The 17534-nt window shown below is 50.0% G+C and overlaps 1 protein-coding gene across 2 annotated transcripts in view; it reads right to left on the bottom strand.

Moving 5' to 3' along the window:
• The window catches only part of NFATC2 (nuclear factor of activated T cells 2), a 143029-nt gene that overhangs the window by 92574 nt on the left and 32921 nt on the right, over nt 1–17534 (bottom strand). The gene's annotated exons all lie outside the window — the stretch shown is intronic.

Genomic DNA, 17534 nt, shown 5'->3' on the forward strand with positions numbered 1-17534 from the left:
GAGGTGGTGAGGAAAGGTGAGGCACGGGCAATGCCCTCTGCCACCTGTGCGTTCACCCAAAGACCAGACAACAAGAGAGGCTATGCTTCAAAAACATTTCTCCACGAGTCTCTCGCTCAGGGCCCCAACCTGATACTGAGGAACAAAGCATCTGATGTCTGCATGGGACCTGGTCTCTGGGAGAAGAAGGGAAGGGGGGAGAAACTGAGTCCCCCTGGAGGGAGCAATTGAGGACTGAAGGCAGCTCATGCAAACCTTGTGCACCTATCTGACCCTGACCAGTGGTACCCAACATGGCAGTGTGAACACCCAAGGATGCTGGGATGAGAATCCCACGGCCGGCTCCAACAGCAGCCCCTCTGAACACTTGGATAAAACATCCCAAAGAAACTGCAGCTCAGCCTCACATAAATGTTCCAGCAAAGACAGGGTCATCTGGGCGAGGCATAAACTTTGGCCCTTCCTCTTTCCCTTGGGCCAAAAGCTGAAAAAGAACCCAGAGATGGTGAAGTGGGAAAAGCCAGGACTTGTGAAATGCAAGACAGCCAGCTGAGCCAGTCAAGGCCTTCAAAAGGTGAGTTATTCCCAATCAAATGACACACCTCCCCCCCCTCACCCCAAAGGCCACGCAGGTCTCTCTGGATCCAGACCAAAAATTCTGAGTCACTTTTGCCACAAAGGGGAAAAAAAGGAGAAGGCAGACGTGATGTGTACCTTTCCGCACGCTATTTTGGGATTTTAATATCCAATTTCTTTCGTTTCAAAGGGTGGGTTTTTGGAGGGCTCTGCATAACGTTTGTACCGTGCACAGGCGAGACAGCGCGGAGACAGGCCTCTGTCGGTGACCTGGGGAGAGGCGGGGCCCCTCTGGCAGAGCAGCAAGTCGCATCATCCAGGAACAAGGAGCCCGTTCTTGTGCGGAGCCGCTCGGGGCCGGCTTTCATAACACGATGGAAGCATGTGGGCCGATCCGATCTGACTCACCTCTTGCTGGAGGCAGCTCCGTGCTCATTCACTCATGCGTTTATTCATTTATTCATTCATTGAGCAGAGGGCCTCTCAGGGAAGGGTCGCTAAACTGAAAGCTGTTCTCACAACAATGACTACGCATCCCTTGGGTGAAGAATCGGGTACCTCTCTGGATGGATGGTGACACCTGGGACTATCGTTATCTCACAATTTGTTTAAGATGTGGGGTAAAAAAACAAAAACAAAACTAGTGAATCAGGATTTTTCAGCCTCAGCACTATTGCCTAAGGTTGATTTGGGGGCCAGCTCATGCTCTGTGGGGGCCTGTCCTGTGCATTGTAGGGTGTTTAGCAGGGTCTCTGGTCTCTACCCACAAGATGCCAGTAAACTGCTCCCCCGCCCAACCCAGTTGTGTTGATCAGAAATGTCTCTGGACATTGTCAAACGCCCTCTGAGGGACAAAATCACCCCACTTAGGACCATTCTTCAATTACACTGACATTTGTGGGGAAGGGCCTTTTTCTGCAGAAAATCTGTATTGGAACCCTATCCGCAGTCCATCAGAAAGTGCAATTGGCAGAATCTTCAAAGGGCACCTCTAATCCTTCAATCTCTCACCTTCTCTTCCACCTTCCCTGGGTCCCAACACCACCATCTCTTGCCCGGACCACTGCACCCACCCCCTTGATAATCTCCCTGCCTTTCTCTTGCCCTCCTCCTACCTCACCATCCTAAATACTTTCTGTACAAGCAGCCAGAGGGATCTTTTTAAAGCAAATCAGATCACATCACTGCTCTACTCAAAACCCACCAATGGTTTCCCGGTGCATAAAGAATAAAGTTCAAATTCCACGCCCCGCAAGGTCCTGCATCATCCAATTCCTTCTTCTCTCTCCAGCTTTAACTCCTACTGCTCCTTCCCTCGTCCACTACAGGCAGCCACACAGGCCTCCTTGTCAGTCCTCAGACACCCAAGCTCTCCTGCCTCAGGGCCTTTGCACATGCTGTTCGCTCTATAGGGAAGGCTCTGTCTCTGGTTCTCATCCGACTGACTGCTTACTGTCATTCAAACATCAACTTAAATGAACCCATGCCTGGAGAGGAATCCCCTGACAATGCCAATATAAAGTAAACCACCTCTCCAGGTATTCTCTCCTATTACCCACGCTTTCCCCTGAACACATGTCATCACAATCTGAAATGACCCAACTTATGGTTTACCCTGTTCAATGTCTGTTTCCTCGTTGGAATGAACACCTCATTTTTCTCCTTCACTTATAACCTTTGCCATAAGAAAAACAACTTATTAAAAAGTAATAATAGCCACACTTTGCCTAGTCTCGCAAGCACTGACTTTCAAGGCCCTCGGCCCCTGACACCTCCATGGCTCCTCAGAATATGCGCCATCTGTGAAGGCCAGAAGGACGAGTGGCCAGTGCGCTCATCTGGATTTTCAAGATAAGGAAACCAAGGCTCAGATTCACTTACCCTTTTACTGACTACAGAGAAAGTGCCTATGATGTGCCACGCAGAGTTCTAGGCGCTGGAAAATCAGCTCTGAGACAGACCAGACTAGCAGGAGGGAAGGCTGGAGGTTTTTGACTTTTGGGTACAGACATGCCCTCAAAAGAGAATCCCAAAGGTCCCCAGGGACCATCCCTCATAGGCGACCTTTCTTGCCCTCTCATCAGCTGGCATGTTCCATGGACCTCTCCTAAAACCCTGCTACATCTTCAAGTTTAATATTCACCTCTCTAGACCACAGGCTATGGAAGATCAGGTAATAAATGAAGGACCACAGCTCTCAAAACGTTAAAACTGTATTATAAAAACTGTTACAGTATCTTTCTTCAAGGTTACCCGTTGTGGCAGAGACCACTTGCTCTCTATCTGTTACCCATTTTCCCTTCCTTAGTAACAGGATCCCAGTTATCTTAGGTGGCAACGAGTCCAGCTGACAGTCCACACTTCCTAGCCCCTTTGCAGATGAACACAGCCACGTTACTAGGTTTGAGTCAACGAGATGTAGGCAAAAGTGTGGAGAGGACTTGCAGAAAGGTTCCTGAGAGGAAGCTAACCCAGATGGGGAGTGGGCCCCTTTTACCCTGTCTTCTTTCTTCCTTGGAATTATACTGCTTGGAATATGGATGTGATGGCAGTGGCTCCGGCAATCATTTTGGACTATTAGGTGACCCTGAGCGGGACAGGAAGAGAGGAGGGGCCTGGATTCCTGATAACTTCATAGTACTTCAGATGACCCATCTCTAGACTCTCTCCATAAGAAAATAAGCTTTGGGGTGTTTAAAGCAACTGTTACTTTGGGTTTCTGATAGATGCAACTAAACCTAAGTCTAACTGAAAGACCCATCATCCCATCACCCATCCCATCATTTCCTCCATACGTTCATGTCCCCTCAACTGCATCTCAATGGGAATAAGATGACCATGCTTAGGTGAGCTTCAGTTGAAAATAAAAAAAAAAAGACTCAAGATTCAAAGAGTAGATGTATTGGTGCACAAGTCTGCTTTACAAAAGGCTTCATAAAAAACGATTTCTGTTAAGAGCCAGTACTGAATGTGAATCTGAAAGGAACTGTCATACCCAAAGAGTCAAAGATCCAACTGCTCAGAACCATTTCAGGCAACGACACCCAAGTCAGTCTGCTCTCCCTCTTATGCATAATTGGAATGAGTGTCTAGAAAGGCTGTCTGACACATGCAGGGGTGACGACGGTGCTCGCTAGAAATAAAATTGCTGCTTACTTTCTGTCTGGTTTCCGAATTGCTTTTTCCTGGTTGAAAGGTGCCAGGCCTGGCAGCTTTCTAAAAATTTAAAATTCAAGTCAACAAATATTTGTGGAGCACTCTCTATTCACAAAAAAAAAGCCACACTAGGGAAAATCTGTATAAAAGGGGGATGCGGTAATTAATCATAATAATAACAGTAACGACAGTAGCAGCTAATAATGTATTGAGCATTATTGCTTGCTAAATATTGGGCATTGTTCTGAGTGCCAATATCTATCAGCTCATTCAATCCTCAGGGCAACCTTCTGAGGCAGATACTATTATTTTATTTAAGAGGAAATTGAGGCACAGAGAGGTTAGGCAATTTGTTCAAAGTCACACAGCCAGGAAGGGAGAAGTCAGGGTTCCAAGCAGGCAGGTCGGGCTCCAGGGCTCATTCTCCTGACCCTGGTATGATATTCTGCTCCTGTTGACTCAGAATGGGGGAGACAGCACACCCACAAGCGGCCACACAATGTCCCCAAACCTCGATCATTCTCTAGCCATGTTCCTGAGCTTTTACTGAACCATTAGTGACTGAACTTTCTCTTTAAAAGGTAACTTGTATTTCTACTTACAGAAACTTATTTTAAAATAAATTTTACATTTTTTGCATAATATATAAATACAAATACTTATATAATGTATACTATATGTATACCATAAATAGTTATACAAACTATTGTGTATAAAATAAATAAGCTACAAGGATATATTTATTGTACAACACAGGGGATATAGCCAATATTTTATAATAACTGTAAGTGGAGTATAAACTTTAAAAATTGTGAATCACTATGTTGTACACCTGTAACTTATATAATATTGTACATCAACTATATCTCAATTTTAAAAGTTTAAAAAATCAATAAATTCAAGTTAAAGCTACTAGAAATATTTGGATAAATAATAACCCTCTTCAAAAATCTTCCATAAACAATGCCGGCAAAATGTTGATAGTTGTTGAGTGATGGGTATATAGCGGGTTCACTGCACCATTCTCTCTAATTTTATGTATGTGTGAAATCTTCCATAATTAAAATTTTAAAGAATATAAATAAATAAAATAAACTTTATGTCACTACCTCAAATAGGAACCCAGGATCATCAGTCAGCAATCAAAGGTGCACATAAATACACAATAAAGGGCTTCCCTGGTGGCGCAGTGGTTGGGAGTCCGCCTGCCGAGGCAGGGGACGCGGGTTCGTGCCCCGGTCCGGGAAGATGCCGCGGAGCAGCTGGGCCCGTGAGCCATGGCCGCTGAGCCTGCGCGTCCGGAGCCTGTGCTCCGCAACGGGAGAGGCCACAACAGTGAGAGGCCCGCGTACAGCAAAAAAAAAAAAAAAAAAAAAAAAAACCAATAAAATACCGGTGCCAAGAAAATAATTATAAATGTTTTTTAAAATGCTAAGTACCAGAGAATTCATTGACCAGGGAACCCCAGGAAACCCCAGTTTGAAGAACACTGACTGACACATAAGTCTGTCACAGGCAGTGCTAGGGGAAGAGCAGAGCCAGGGTTGGGAGCCAGGCGATCATCAAGGGACTTGTTAAAAAACTACCTGGGTCAGCGCCCAGACACAGGAGAGGCTCAGGAAACCTTTTGCTCAAGGAGCCGAGAAGCTCTACAAGAAGAAAAAGTACCACTGCCCTGCCCGCGTGCTAGCAGAGGGGTCCTTTGTGCAGAGAAGGAAGTGGAAAAAGAAAATCCACCAATGTATAAAACTTCCATGCATTTTCCTGAAACCATAAGTGACAATCTTCCAGGCAGCTGCTTGCCTGTTTGTCTTCCTTGTTCTGTGTGTGCAACTGCAGGGTCTCCGGGGTGGGCTAAGTGTTTAACAACCAGTTCTCCACGGGAAAAAGCTCAATTTGTAATGTTTGCCAATTTCCGTGGTGTAAATACTCCCACCATAGCTGATTCCAGTCTACCAATGCAATGTCACCGGATTTGGAAAGAGATGTACAATGGCGGACCATACGAACTATTTCCCCTGTACAGAGACAATGGATGTAAATAACCTCAGGGGCGTAGATGATAGGAAAATGTAGCAGAACTCCTGAAAATTTAACAATCGGTTCCCACGAGCCAGTACAAACTGGCAGGGCCACACCCCTGGGTACACGCGGGTCTCTACACACGTCTGTGCTCGTGCACATCCGCTCATGTGTCCGTCTGTCCATTTCTCTCTCTTCTCCCACTGATGGAGAGCGTACACACACTTGCCCCCCGCCCACGCTCCGTGAAAACCGTAAGGATCTCTCTGCAGTCTGGCCCCCCTCTCCACTCGGCCTCCCCTCATCTCCCTGCTGCCCCTCCTCCAGTCTCCCGCCCCCCCATCCCACCTCCCCCGACGCGCCCCTGCTACACCAGCCTGGGCTCCTCTGGAGCGACCGTATCCCCGGTCCCGATGCTCCAGGCTCCTTCTCACCCCACCAGGAGCTAGAGCCTGGTCTTTCAATCCAATCACACACATCTTCCTGTCTAGACAAGGCCGCTGGCTGCGGGGCCCGGGGGTGAATGAATACGCAACCCTCCACACCCTGGAGGGGCCACGCTCGCCAGAGCTCCGTGGGGCTAACCCGGGGGGCGGGGAGGGTGGCTAGAGGACCCTGCTCGGACCTGGCACAGCCCGGGCTTGTCCAAAAGCCACAGGGGAGACTGCACTGCTGCCGGGAGCAGGTGTGCGTGAGTGTGGCCGGGCGTGTGGCGTGCCGCCCCCAGAGAACCGGGCGTCGGCAACGCCAGAATCATCCATCAGCCTCGCGCTGAAAATGGGAAAACAAACAACAAAACCCCGGCCCGGCCTCACTTAATGTGAGCCAAATACAAAAGTCGCAGGAGAAAGCCTTTCCTCTTTGCGCTTCCCTTTTCCGGTCCGGAAACACCAACAGGCCAAGATAAGGGCGGCGTGGGCCCCCCCTGGATGGTTTCAAAGGGTTGGCACCCACCCACCCCCGGGCCCACCCCCACCGCTAATGGCCTCCCCCGCCGCTGGAGCCCGCGGTGGGAGCTGGAGGCGGCGGAGCTCCACGCCAGGGGCTTGTTAGAGGTTTAAGGCTCACGTAGCAGCAGGGAGGAAGCGCAGCCTGTCAAGGGGCGTGATAAAGCGTCTCTTTATCGGGAGCTTTCCTTTCAACTGCCTCCAGTGAGCGCCGGGGCTGGGCCCCTGTCAAGGCCAAGCATGTTCCTTTCATGTCGCCCTGAGTCCCCCGGTCACCGCCGTGTCCGCGCGCACACGGAATTGCCGCATTGGTGCTGGCGTCCTCAGCTTGGGGCCCGCATCTCCAAGAGGACAGGATACTGACCTGCAAGCCTGGGCCTCTGGTTACCACGTGACATTCGCAAAGTCACCCAAGCCTCTGGGCCCTGGTTTTGTCATCAGGAAACCAGAAGAAGAGATGTCAAAGCAGTAGAGGCCAGGGGTGTGGACTTGGGGGGGTGGGGGGTGCGGCTGGGGGCTGGCAGACCCAAGCTCAAGCCCCAGCTGTTGAACTCACTGGCTGGCGACCTCGGACAGGCACTCAGACCCTCCAAAAATGCTTCTACGTGTGTAAAATGGAAACAGCGCCTACCTATGTCATAGGCTCGTGAGAAGGAAATGAGTTATTACATACGCAACTCTTAAAACAGTGACAGCACATAGTAAGTGCTCAATAAACGTTATCCATCACCTTCATTTGATTTTCAAGGGGCTGTTGTGGATACGGAATGAGGTTTGGTGGCATCATGTCACAACTGCATGATGTGAAATCAATGATGTACCAGAGAAATCGTGCTGGACTTACAGGCCATTCTACTCACCTTCCCACTCACAGGGTGAATGGCCCCAGATGGACATGGTGAATCTACTATCCTCCATCGGGGAGAGACCCTCCCCTTCTGTGATTCTCATTTGCCAGGCTCTGGACACAAGCCAGCTCCTCCACCTGAGGCAGCTCTGCAGAAACAGCCCCCTGGCCCAGCGCGCCAGAAAGATCCAGCTGTGCTGATCCCCCGAGAGGCCAGGGAGCAGAGGCAGGACAGAGTCCAGATCGGTCCACACACGGTTCCCTCGTCTGTGCCAGTGTCAGCACCAGGGCCCCGGGCATGATGCTCTCCCACTGGGATGGGCAGAAACACCAAGCAAAGAGCCTGGCCCGGGACATGGTGGCGCTGACCACCAGCTTTCTCAGGCCCCATCTGTGTCTCAGATCTAAGATTCGTCAGAACACTGGCCCCCATCTGTACAAGGGGGATAATAACAGGTACCCACCTCGTGTGTCCTCACTGCCATGAGGATTAAATAATACATGTAAAGAGCTTAGAATGGCACCAGGCACATAGTAAGTGCTCAATAAATGTCAGAGTTACCATCATCACCAGCACCATCGTCATCATTAATTTCAAACCTTCCTCTAAGGTAGCTCAGTGTCATCATTCATTAATTTGGTTCATTAGTCCTCCTTAGAAGAGAGGAGAAGGGCAGGGCCCACACTGCTGCCCATGCCAAGCCCGGAACCAGGCACTGCACCTCCAGACAGTAGCTCAGAGAGGCTAAGTGAGCTGCCTAAGGTGACCAGCTCGGAAGGGTTACAACTGGGAACGAAAAGTGAGTCCAGAGGCTTCCCCAGCCCGTTGCTTTTCTGCTACACCTGCTCCTCCTATTTCCTCTTTGTTTAAAAATCATCCTTTTGGGGCTTCCCTGGTGGCGCAGTGGTTGAGAGTCCACCTGCCGATGCAGGGGACATGGGTTCGTGCCCCGGTCCGGGAAGATCCCACATGCCGCGGAGCAGCTAGGCCCGTGAGCCACGGCCGCTGAGCCTGCGCGTCCGGAGCCTGTGCTCCGCAACGGGAGAGGCCACAACAGTGAGAGGCCCGCGTACCGCAAAAAAAAAAAAAAAAAATCATCCTTTTACTTTCGAGTGGAAACACAGCACACATCAGTGATTCTCTTACACTTCACTCTTAAGAGGTTTGTTATTTCATGCCCCAAAGCCCTTTCCTTCGCTACCATTTTCAGATCTCTGTTCGTTCCGTCGGCAGCCTACTCCGGCCAAGAGTTGAACACGGCTCCATCCGAGTCCTGAGACTCGGGATCTGTGGGGTGTGAGGGGCTGGAACCCGGCTGGCAGCAGTGAGGCACCAGTGCCCCAGTCACCTCACAGCGAGGGAGAGATCCTCACCTCCCACGGCAGGGAGGTGAGAGGTCGAGAAGCCCCAGTTTGCCGAGAAGGACTTTTGGAAGGAAAGGGAAGTGAAGTTTGTTGTAAGAAGGAAACGCTCACTCTAACTCCTTAAGGATTAGAGAGGCCTGGGTGGCCGCCCAAACCCTGAAGTCCTCTTAACGGAGAGAGATGGTGACAGAGAGGACGGCCACTTACTGTACCGAACGTGACAGCAAATGGCTGTGCCCGCTGCCTGCGAGTCACCCACACTTGGAAAGGAGGCCAGCCTGGGGCCTAAATGGACACCCAGCCACCCGACAGTCAGTGGGCTGTCAGAGCTGACCTCCAGATGGGCAAAGTAAGCCTCCACCCAACTCTGTGGGGCTAGAATCCCAGCTACCCCAAAGCCTCCTTTCTGACGGGGATTTGAGCGTGACCCTAATACTCAGCTCAAAGAGAATGCGGCTTCTCCATCCTTTCAGGGGAGAGGAGAGACAAATTCCATCTTAAATGTCCGAGATGAAGCTGAGTGCTGTGTCAGTACCATATGTATCCTGTCTGGGGTTCAGCCTCATCCAGTTCTGAGCTGGGATTTCCTCTGCTGACTCGCAGAATGCAGATAGAATCCGCCGCGCTCATTTTTTTTAGCAAGTGTGGAATTTTGAGGGGCCGAGGGAAGCAACCTGGCTCCCTGCTCTCAATCCGTGGGGTTCAGTTCCCTTCCTTTCTGAGCTCGAAGCCCACGACAAACACACCCATCCCCACTCCCAGGTGTAGCAGCTCCAATCAACCCCGCTGGCCAGGTCGACACCCCAGTGTGTCACCTGAAGAGGAATTTAATTCAGGTCTCAATTATCCCTCCTTCTTCCCTGTGAAAAATCTGTGGATCAGAACAAACCCCCTTAAACAAACTCTGATACATCAATGCAATGGAATTTTACTTGGCAATAAAAGGAATAAAATACTGATTCATGCAAAAAACAAACAAAAGAACAGACCCCCACCTACCTCCTTCTACTGAAATGAAGGACAATAATGTGGGAAAGGGAAGGTCACCTTTTGCTATTCAAAGTCTCACTTCTATATTTAAGAAAAATCACTTTGGGTAAATGTTTAGACATTAAAGTCAGTGAGACCTGGGTTCATTTCTCCAAACATTTCCCAAAACAGGTAACAAACGCCTGTCCAGGATCACCAACAAGGTGCCCAGAGGGACCAGGTAAGGACTTGAATGAGCAAACTGGGCCTGGTTAGAACTGGGGGGGATCTGGGATTCCAGCCCTGGTGTAAAGGGAGGGCAGCCCCCAGCTCCTGACCACTACTACCATGCAGCATGTGGGCCCAGTGTTGCCAGATCTTCTGATTATTAACATCAGCCAGAAATCCCACTTTTTATGAGAAATCTCCTAACCTGTAAATGCTGGTAACTAATGTCAACTGTTGTTTGAAGCCCTGAGCTGCTAAAACCATCTGTGGACAGACTCAGGCCTCGAGCTCTTAGACAGTGTGCTGTCAGCTCTGCATGCTTACCAGGCTGTTCCTGGAGCCTGGAACATTCTTCCTTCACGTCTCTCAACACCCCAATCAAATGTCACCTCCTCCAAGAAGCTGTCCCAGATTCTCTGAGGCAGAGTGATCTGCTGAACCCAGACCTTCACCATCCCCTCCCTCTATCACATCCCTCATAGATGTTACCCTTATCTCAGTTAAAAAAACAAACAAACAAACAAAAACTAACATTTATGGGACTCATTTTACCAGGCACTCTGCTTAATGCTTTACAGTCATCATCTCTTTTTCAAGTACCATCATCATCCTACTTTATAGCCACAGAGAGGTTAAGTAACTTGCCCAGTGTCACACAGCCAAGCCAGTAAGTGGCAGAGTCAGGATTCTAACCCAGGCCATCTGACTCCATTACCGCCTCCTATTAACCTCTTTGTTCAACTGCCTCCCTCGTGACTTCAATTATTCCCATATCTGGTTCTCCCTATCCCAGTAGACTGAGCGCTCCCCGGAGGCAGGGACTGATCGATTTCTCTCTCCATCCAGGGTGCACAGCTGACACATGGTAAATATTTGCTGACTGAAGAAGGGCTGCTGCCCAACCTGACCTCCTAGATACCCCTGAAAGGCTCTGGGGGCGGGTGTTAGGGTACCATCCAGGTGCACTGCATCCAGGTGTACCTTGTTCTCAGCAGCTCAGCCGGGGGGGTGGCAGATGGGCACAAGAGGTGACGCAAAGCTTCCCTTTGAAAAACGTCACTCCCATCCTGGCCCGGAGAGGGGACACAGGTCCAACCACAAGGCAGGACTCGCACCCACGCCCCCAGCAGGTCACAGCCTCCCAAAGTCCGCCTGCCACCTGGAGATGCACTTTCCAAGGTTGTGCCTCGGCCCAAGAAGGGGGCAGCAACGGGCCCCCCTAACCTCCTCCCCAACCAGGGATTCAAAGTCAAGGAGCCAATTCTTCTGCTCCCCTGTCAAGAAACATAACACATCCACCAAAAAATAAACACACGAGAAAAGAACGCGTGGGAGCAGGACACATGGGTGTAGAAAGAACAAGAGTACGTGGGGTCTCTAGATACACACTTGCAGCTGCTCCGGGGACACCGTCTGAACTCGGGGTGAGCCTGTTCCTATACAACCAGCCCTTGGTAGAGATGCCTGGCTGAGCACGAAACCACCTTTAACCCCTGCACAGGAGCCCACGTTCGGACGCCCCCCTCCCCCCGCCATTGGGCATCACTCCGAGCCCAGTTCTTGCAGCTCCTTCCACCCACTTGGCCCTCCTCCCCGTTGCTCCAGGGGCAGGACGGGCTGTGGAGGGTATATCGGAACAGGAAGAAGATGGGGTGAGATCTGGGAGGCGGCCTGTGTGGACAGGGCACTTGGGACACAATAAACAAGCCTGTTGCCTTGTTCAGAGCAGGACCCCAGGACCCCCGATCCCAGCGCAGCCCTAAAAGCATGAGTTCAAAGTTAAAGTTAGACACACGCAAAGCTGCAGCCCCCAGGGGAACTCGGAGCTCAACAACAATCCTCTCTTTGACTGAAAACCACAAGGAAACACCCACGGCATACTTCTTGATTAAAAAAGGAAAGTGAAAAATAAGGTTTTTCTTTTCTTCTTCTTAATCATTATAAAACTAACTTGTGCCCGTTCCATCAAGTCACGACTGCTGTTTGCCGCAGGCAAGGCCGAGTCACGTCGGGCAAAGAGACGAGGGGCCGCGGAAGCCTGGGCACGTCCCAGCGCTCTGAATTGGTCCTTCTTAATTGTTGTACTTCCTTCCTTCATTTCCTTTAGCACAGGAAAGCCACCGAGGGGCCGCCCGTGTCAGCACACCCGTCACCCCAGCTCCCTGGGCACTGTTCATCCAAGGGGCCAAGGCAAACCGGGGCTCACTAACACTTGCAAGGAACAGCGGTGACACTCTGCCAACGTTCACGCACAGATCAAGTGCCTCTAAGTGACAGGCACTGTGCTTGGGACGGGGATGGAGCAGTAACGGAGGGCTGATGGGGGGACGAGTGGGAGGGAGGGATGGAAGGAGGGGAGGAAGGAAGAATACATCAGGCTATAAAAGAAAACACCGTAAGTAACATGGGAGGGGATGGCAGAGGAAGGGGTAGCTATTTTGATAGAAGAATCAGGGAACGCTTCCTCGCAGTGACAGTTAAAGAGAGACTTGAGTGAAGCAGAGAAGAGCACTGTGTGGATATCTGGGAATGTGAATAGCAAGTGCAAAGGCCCTGAGGCAGGAGCCTGCGTGGAGAGTTTGAAGAACAGTGAAAGGCCAGTAGCGTGAAAGTGGAGTGAGTGAGGACGAGCAGAGAGGCAGGCAGGGACCAGATGACGCAGGGCCTCGCAGTCCATGCTAAGGAGTCTGTGTGTACTGGGTGAGAGGGGAGACACAGGAGGAATCAGAACAAGGGAGTGCTGTGGACCCATTCACATCTCAAACGGATACTCTGGCTGCTGTGTGGGGAGCAGACTGGGCAAGGGGCACAAGTGGAGCTAGGGAAACCAGTTAGGAAGCTATAGCTGTCTCCTCAGACAAGGGAAGATGACAGCTCAGCTCCAGGAAGCAGAGGGGAAGATGGTAAGATATGGTTTAGCCAGGGGCCACCCAAGTATCAGCATCACCCTCCCCGGCACAGACACACAGACCTGTAACAGAGGCCAACAGGTAAACAGGATGCACATAAAAGTTCACAAAGCAGAGAAGTGCGTGAGAAGGAGAAAAAGATCAGAAATCTGAAATGGTTCCACTTACTGCCTGCGTAAGCCTTGCCCTGGACAAGCCACACATTTCTTGGGGGCTCCGTTTTCTCATTATAACAGGACCCAATTCATAGGGTAACCATGGGTAATGCAAGCTGGTACTTAATGTCTGGCACGTTGTACACGCTTGATAAAAAATACATTCCTAACCTCTGCTTTTAAGTCTGAGTGGTGGCTCAGCCAATTTAGTCACTGTGTAATCTTCATAATTCACATAATTTAGTCACTGTGTCAGCTTTATAGTTCACATCATCTCTCTGAGCCTCCATCCGAGAAATGCAAACCAATGATGACGGTACCTACCTCAAGTCCTCAGCGTGAGATTGAATGAGACACTGGCTTAGGAAAAAGTCTGGCCCTCAGTGAAACAGTAACTGAAGCCCTCAATAAAATGGTAACCGAAGCCCTCAGTAAGATGGCATGAATCCGACACACCAGTCATTCAGCTAGATGATTTCTAAGTCTCCTAGCTCCATCACCCCCAAGCTCTAAACAAGCCAGCTTCAAGTCCATGAATGAGTCAACCCTGGAGGTAGGAAATGATGCAAGTGAAGGCAGGCCAAGGTGAAGAGAAGCTGGAACTGCCACCTCCAAGCCAACAGAACTAAACGCAGGCTTCTACTCAGGTGATACCTATTAATCTGAGTCACAGAATCGTGTAAGTTTAGTGGTGGGAGGAGCACACGGAGCACCCTTGTTTTGGAGCTGAGGCTCCTACAGCTCAGAGAGAAGAAGTGTGTGGGCTGAGGTCGCACAGCCAGGCCAAGGCAGAGGTGGAAGCTGACAAGGCTCCCCACGCCGTCCCAGCCAGTCTGGTTGGTTAGAGGGTAGGAAGGAGAAAACAACAAGAACCCCATCTGCGAGAAAGAAAATAATTGAGTAGGGATGTCTTTTAGACTAGCAGAAATGCCCTTCTTGCCATCAAGAGTTCAATTCAAATGGCTTAAAGGGCCAGGTAATGTAAATGAACTGAGCAACCAGTGCAGACAGACGAATGTCCCTGACCTGAAGACATGCACACTCAGATTTTTTTCTCTTTTTAAGAATTATACCACCAGGGCCACTGCTAAGATGCCTGGCACTTTTGTACAAATTAGGAGAAGACACCTCTTCCTCTACACCCTTAGAAGGCGTGTGTCAGAACACTGTCTTGATAAATATACAAATGTGAATGGTGCCCTCATGAGATGCAGTGCTCTTGTGCAGTGCACTGTCTGTGCAACTGTACCCAATGACACACAGAAGACTTCCCTGGGCTGTGAGTTGAGGACCTCTGTCTACATTCCATGGTCATATAAAAGGCACTGAAATGCCACAGCAAAGGTCATGTGAGAAAAAAAAAACATGTTCACTGTCAATACCTAACTCCTAATCAGAACCCACCTCTGAACTGATGTCCAAAATGGACACCAGGAAAGCTCCCACCTCAGTGCCTTTGCATTAGCTATTCCCTCTCCTACGGCACTTTCCCTCAAGACCGTGACACAGCTTACTCTCTCACTGCACTCAAAATTCTGGTTAAATGTCATCTCTTCAGAAAGTTCTTCCCTAAATAGCATCCTCACCACCTCACAATCATCTTCCATCCTCCCCTCCTGCCTTATTTTTCTTCTTATGGCTCTTTACCAACACTAGGTTTACTGGTTTGTTGTGTATCTCCCTCCACCGGAACACCATCTCCGTGAGAACATGGGATTTTGTCTGTTCTGTTCACTATTCTATCTCCGTCTCCAGTCAGCAAACTTTTCCCACAATGGACAAGACAGTAAACGTTTTAGGCTTTGCAGGCCACATAGTGTCTGTCGCAAGGACTCAACTCTGCCAACGTAGCACCAAGGCAGCCACCGACAATATGTAAATAAATGGCGTGGCTTTGTTCCAATAAAACTTTATTTAGAAAGGCAGGTGGTGGGCCGGACTTGGATGGCATAGTTTGTCGACCTCTGTCCTAGAATAATGTGCTCCAGACTCCAATATGCACACAAATCACCAAGGCATCTTGTAAAAGGCAGATTCTGACTTGGCAGACTGTGAAGCCTGGGATTCTGCATTTTGAACGAGCCCCCAGGGGAGGTCTGTGCTGCTAGTCTGTGGACCAAACTGAGTGGGGAGCACCCAGCACAGGGCCTGGCATGTGGTGGAAGCACAATCAGTATTTGTTGAATAAATAAGAGAGAAGCAGAAAACCACTCAATCCTGCTCCACACTCTTCTTGCTACTTTGTAACCATGGCATCCTGCCCTTGCTGATACCATCCATTGCTTTTATTTTCAATGTATCATTTTCTGATGGAGAGAGAAAGGATAAAGGCATAGGCGGGGGATACAGCCAGTGTATGCTGATGGATTATTTTACATCATTACGCCCGGAGTCAGGTAAAGCCAAGGCTTAACAAACATTTACTTGAGGCAGGTTCCAAACATTGTATTCATTAGATCAGTATTTACAGTTTTATAATAAACGTCAAATTAGGAAGATGGGATTCCTTTAACAGAAACCTAAGTTTCAAGGGGAGAGGTCAATTTGATTAAATAAATGATGCCAAGAAGATCAACTCAGCTTCACTTTCTATTTGGAAAATCACAACGTGATGCCTTTTTAAGCTCCACAGTAATAACTGCTTTGACCATTTACAGGGAATTTTAAACGTGCAGGGCATCCTGCCCATGACGATGCCCATGATGATGGCGATGACAACAACGCAGCCAACCACAAGGACAGACACAAACCCTCTCTTGAAGGACACTCAAGGAACTGGTGACACTGGGGCCTCAGGGAGAGGAGCTGGCCGCTGGGGTATGAGGAGGGAGGCTGGTCTTGCCCTGCGCATCTCTTGTATCTTTCAAATTCTGCATCATGTGAATGCACTTCCTTCCCCAAAGTTAAACTATAAAAGAAACCAGAGCAGCCTGCACTTAGCACTGTCTTTTACACACATGCTCGTCTCCTAGATCCTAAAAGAGAAGTAACTTTCTGTACAATTTGCCGTGGGGGACCTTGAGGCCCCAGGAGGTCAGATGATCCTTGTTCAAGGTCACACCACTAGTGTGATAAGAACAACTCAGGCTGAAGGACAAGGATGGCCAGGTAGGTCCCATGACCGGCTCAGCACAGGTGGGATCATGGTTGCATTTGGGAGCCAAACCCTCTGGAGATGCTGAGGTCTCAGAGCCCAAGTGCAGGCTGCACTGGAGCTCCACCACGTGTGGGCTACATGACCCTGAGCGAGTCCTCTGACCTCATCCAGGGCACGTGTCAGTAAATTATGGGCACTCGTATCATCCTATCATCATTATCTACCTCATGTCCATCCCAGCTCTGGGATGACAGCATGAAATGCAAACTTCCACGTGAGAACAAAGGCTCCCTTTTTTTATCCTAACAGGATGGTGCGGAGGAAAATAAACAATAACGGGAAAGAGTGACAACGCGCGTACATGGAGTGCTTGGTGCAAGCCAGGCCCCGTTCTAAGCACTTTCCCGTCTTAAGTCTTTTATCTTTACAGAGACCCTAGGAATTGCCCCCTCTGCTGAGTGGTATGACCTTAAGCCTCAGTTTCCTCATCTGTAAATGGGGTTAATAATAGCACCATGACCTCCTGCAACTGGCACACAGGGGAAGCTTGGTCAGGGTCACTAGTGACCACGTGCTCCCCGGGGAAGGCACTCGACACCTCTGAGCCCCATTCACAGAGCAGGGGCAGCAAGCCTGCCTGAGCCAGTCCATGTGACGTGCTTGTCACGTAGTAAGTGCTCGATAAACAGATGCAATTATGGGCAGAGTCAGCCCACAGCTTTCCAAGAAGCTCAGAACAAGCAGCTTTTACCTCCACGCTCTCTCCCAGGATCCAGAGAATGGCTCTGCTGCTCTCACAGAGGGAACAGGGCCCATGTGAGAAGCCATCACCTCCCCTCTCTCCCAGGCCATGTTGGAGCTAGCAGGTACTTACAATCCACCTCTAGCAGACGCCTCCTGTCTCAACAGGACCAGAGACAGTCTTTGTTTCTCCCGGGGTCCCTCAGTGAAGAAAGTGAAGGCCATGATGGGAGCTGGATGCCCAGCGCTGGGTCCAGGGCTCAAATCACACCACCAGCCGGGTGCTGTCCAAAGATGCTACAGAGGAGCCTTTCATGAGCCCTGTCCCATCTCACCCTCATGTTACACCCCAACTGGAGCCCTCTGTGCTGGGGCTTGAGGCAGAGCCGGCTGGGAGCAGGTGGTGGATGACTGAATAGGTGCCTGGAAAGATGAGAAGCCAGAAGCTAAAAGCCGAAGTCAGGGCTCCAGTGCTTACTGGCCGCCTGACTTTAGGTAAGTGACATTAGCTTCCCCCCTGCC

Source organism: Tursiops truncatus, chromosome 15 (genome assembly GCF_011762595.2).
Source record: "Tursiops truncatus isolate mTurTru1 chromosome 15, mTurTru1.mat.Y, whole genome shotgun sequence".
NCBI lineage: Eukaryota > Metazoa > Chordata > Mammalia > Artiodactyla > Delphinidae > Tursiops > Tursiops truncatus.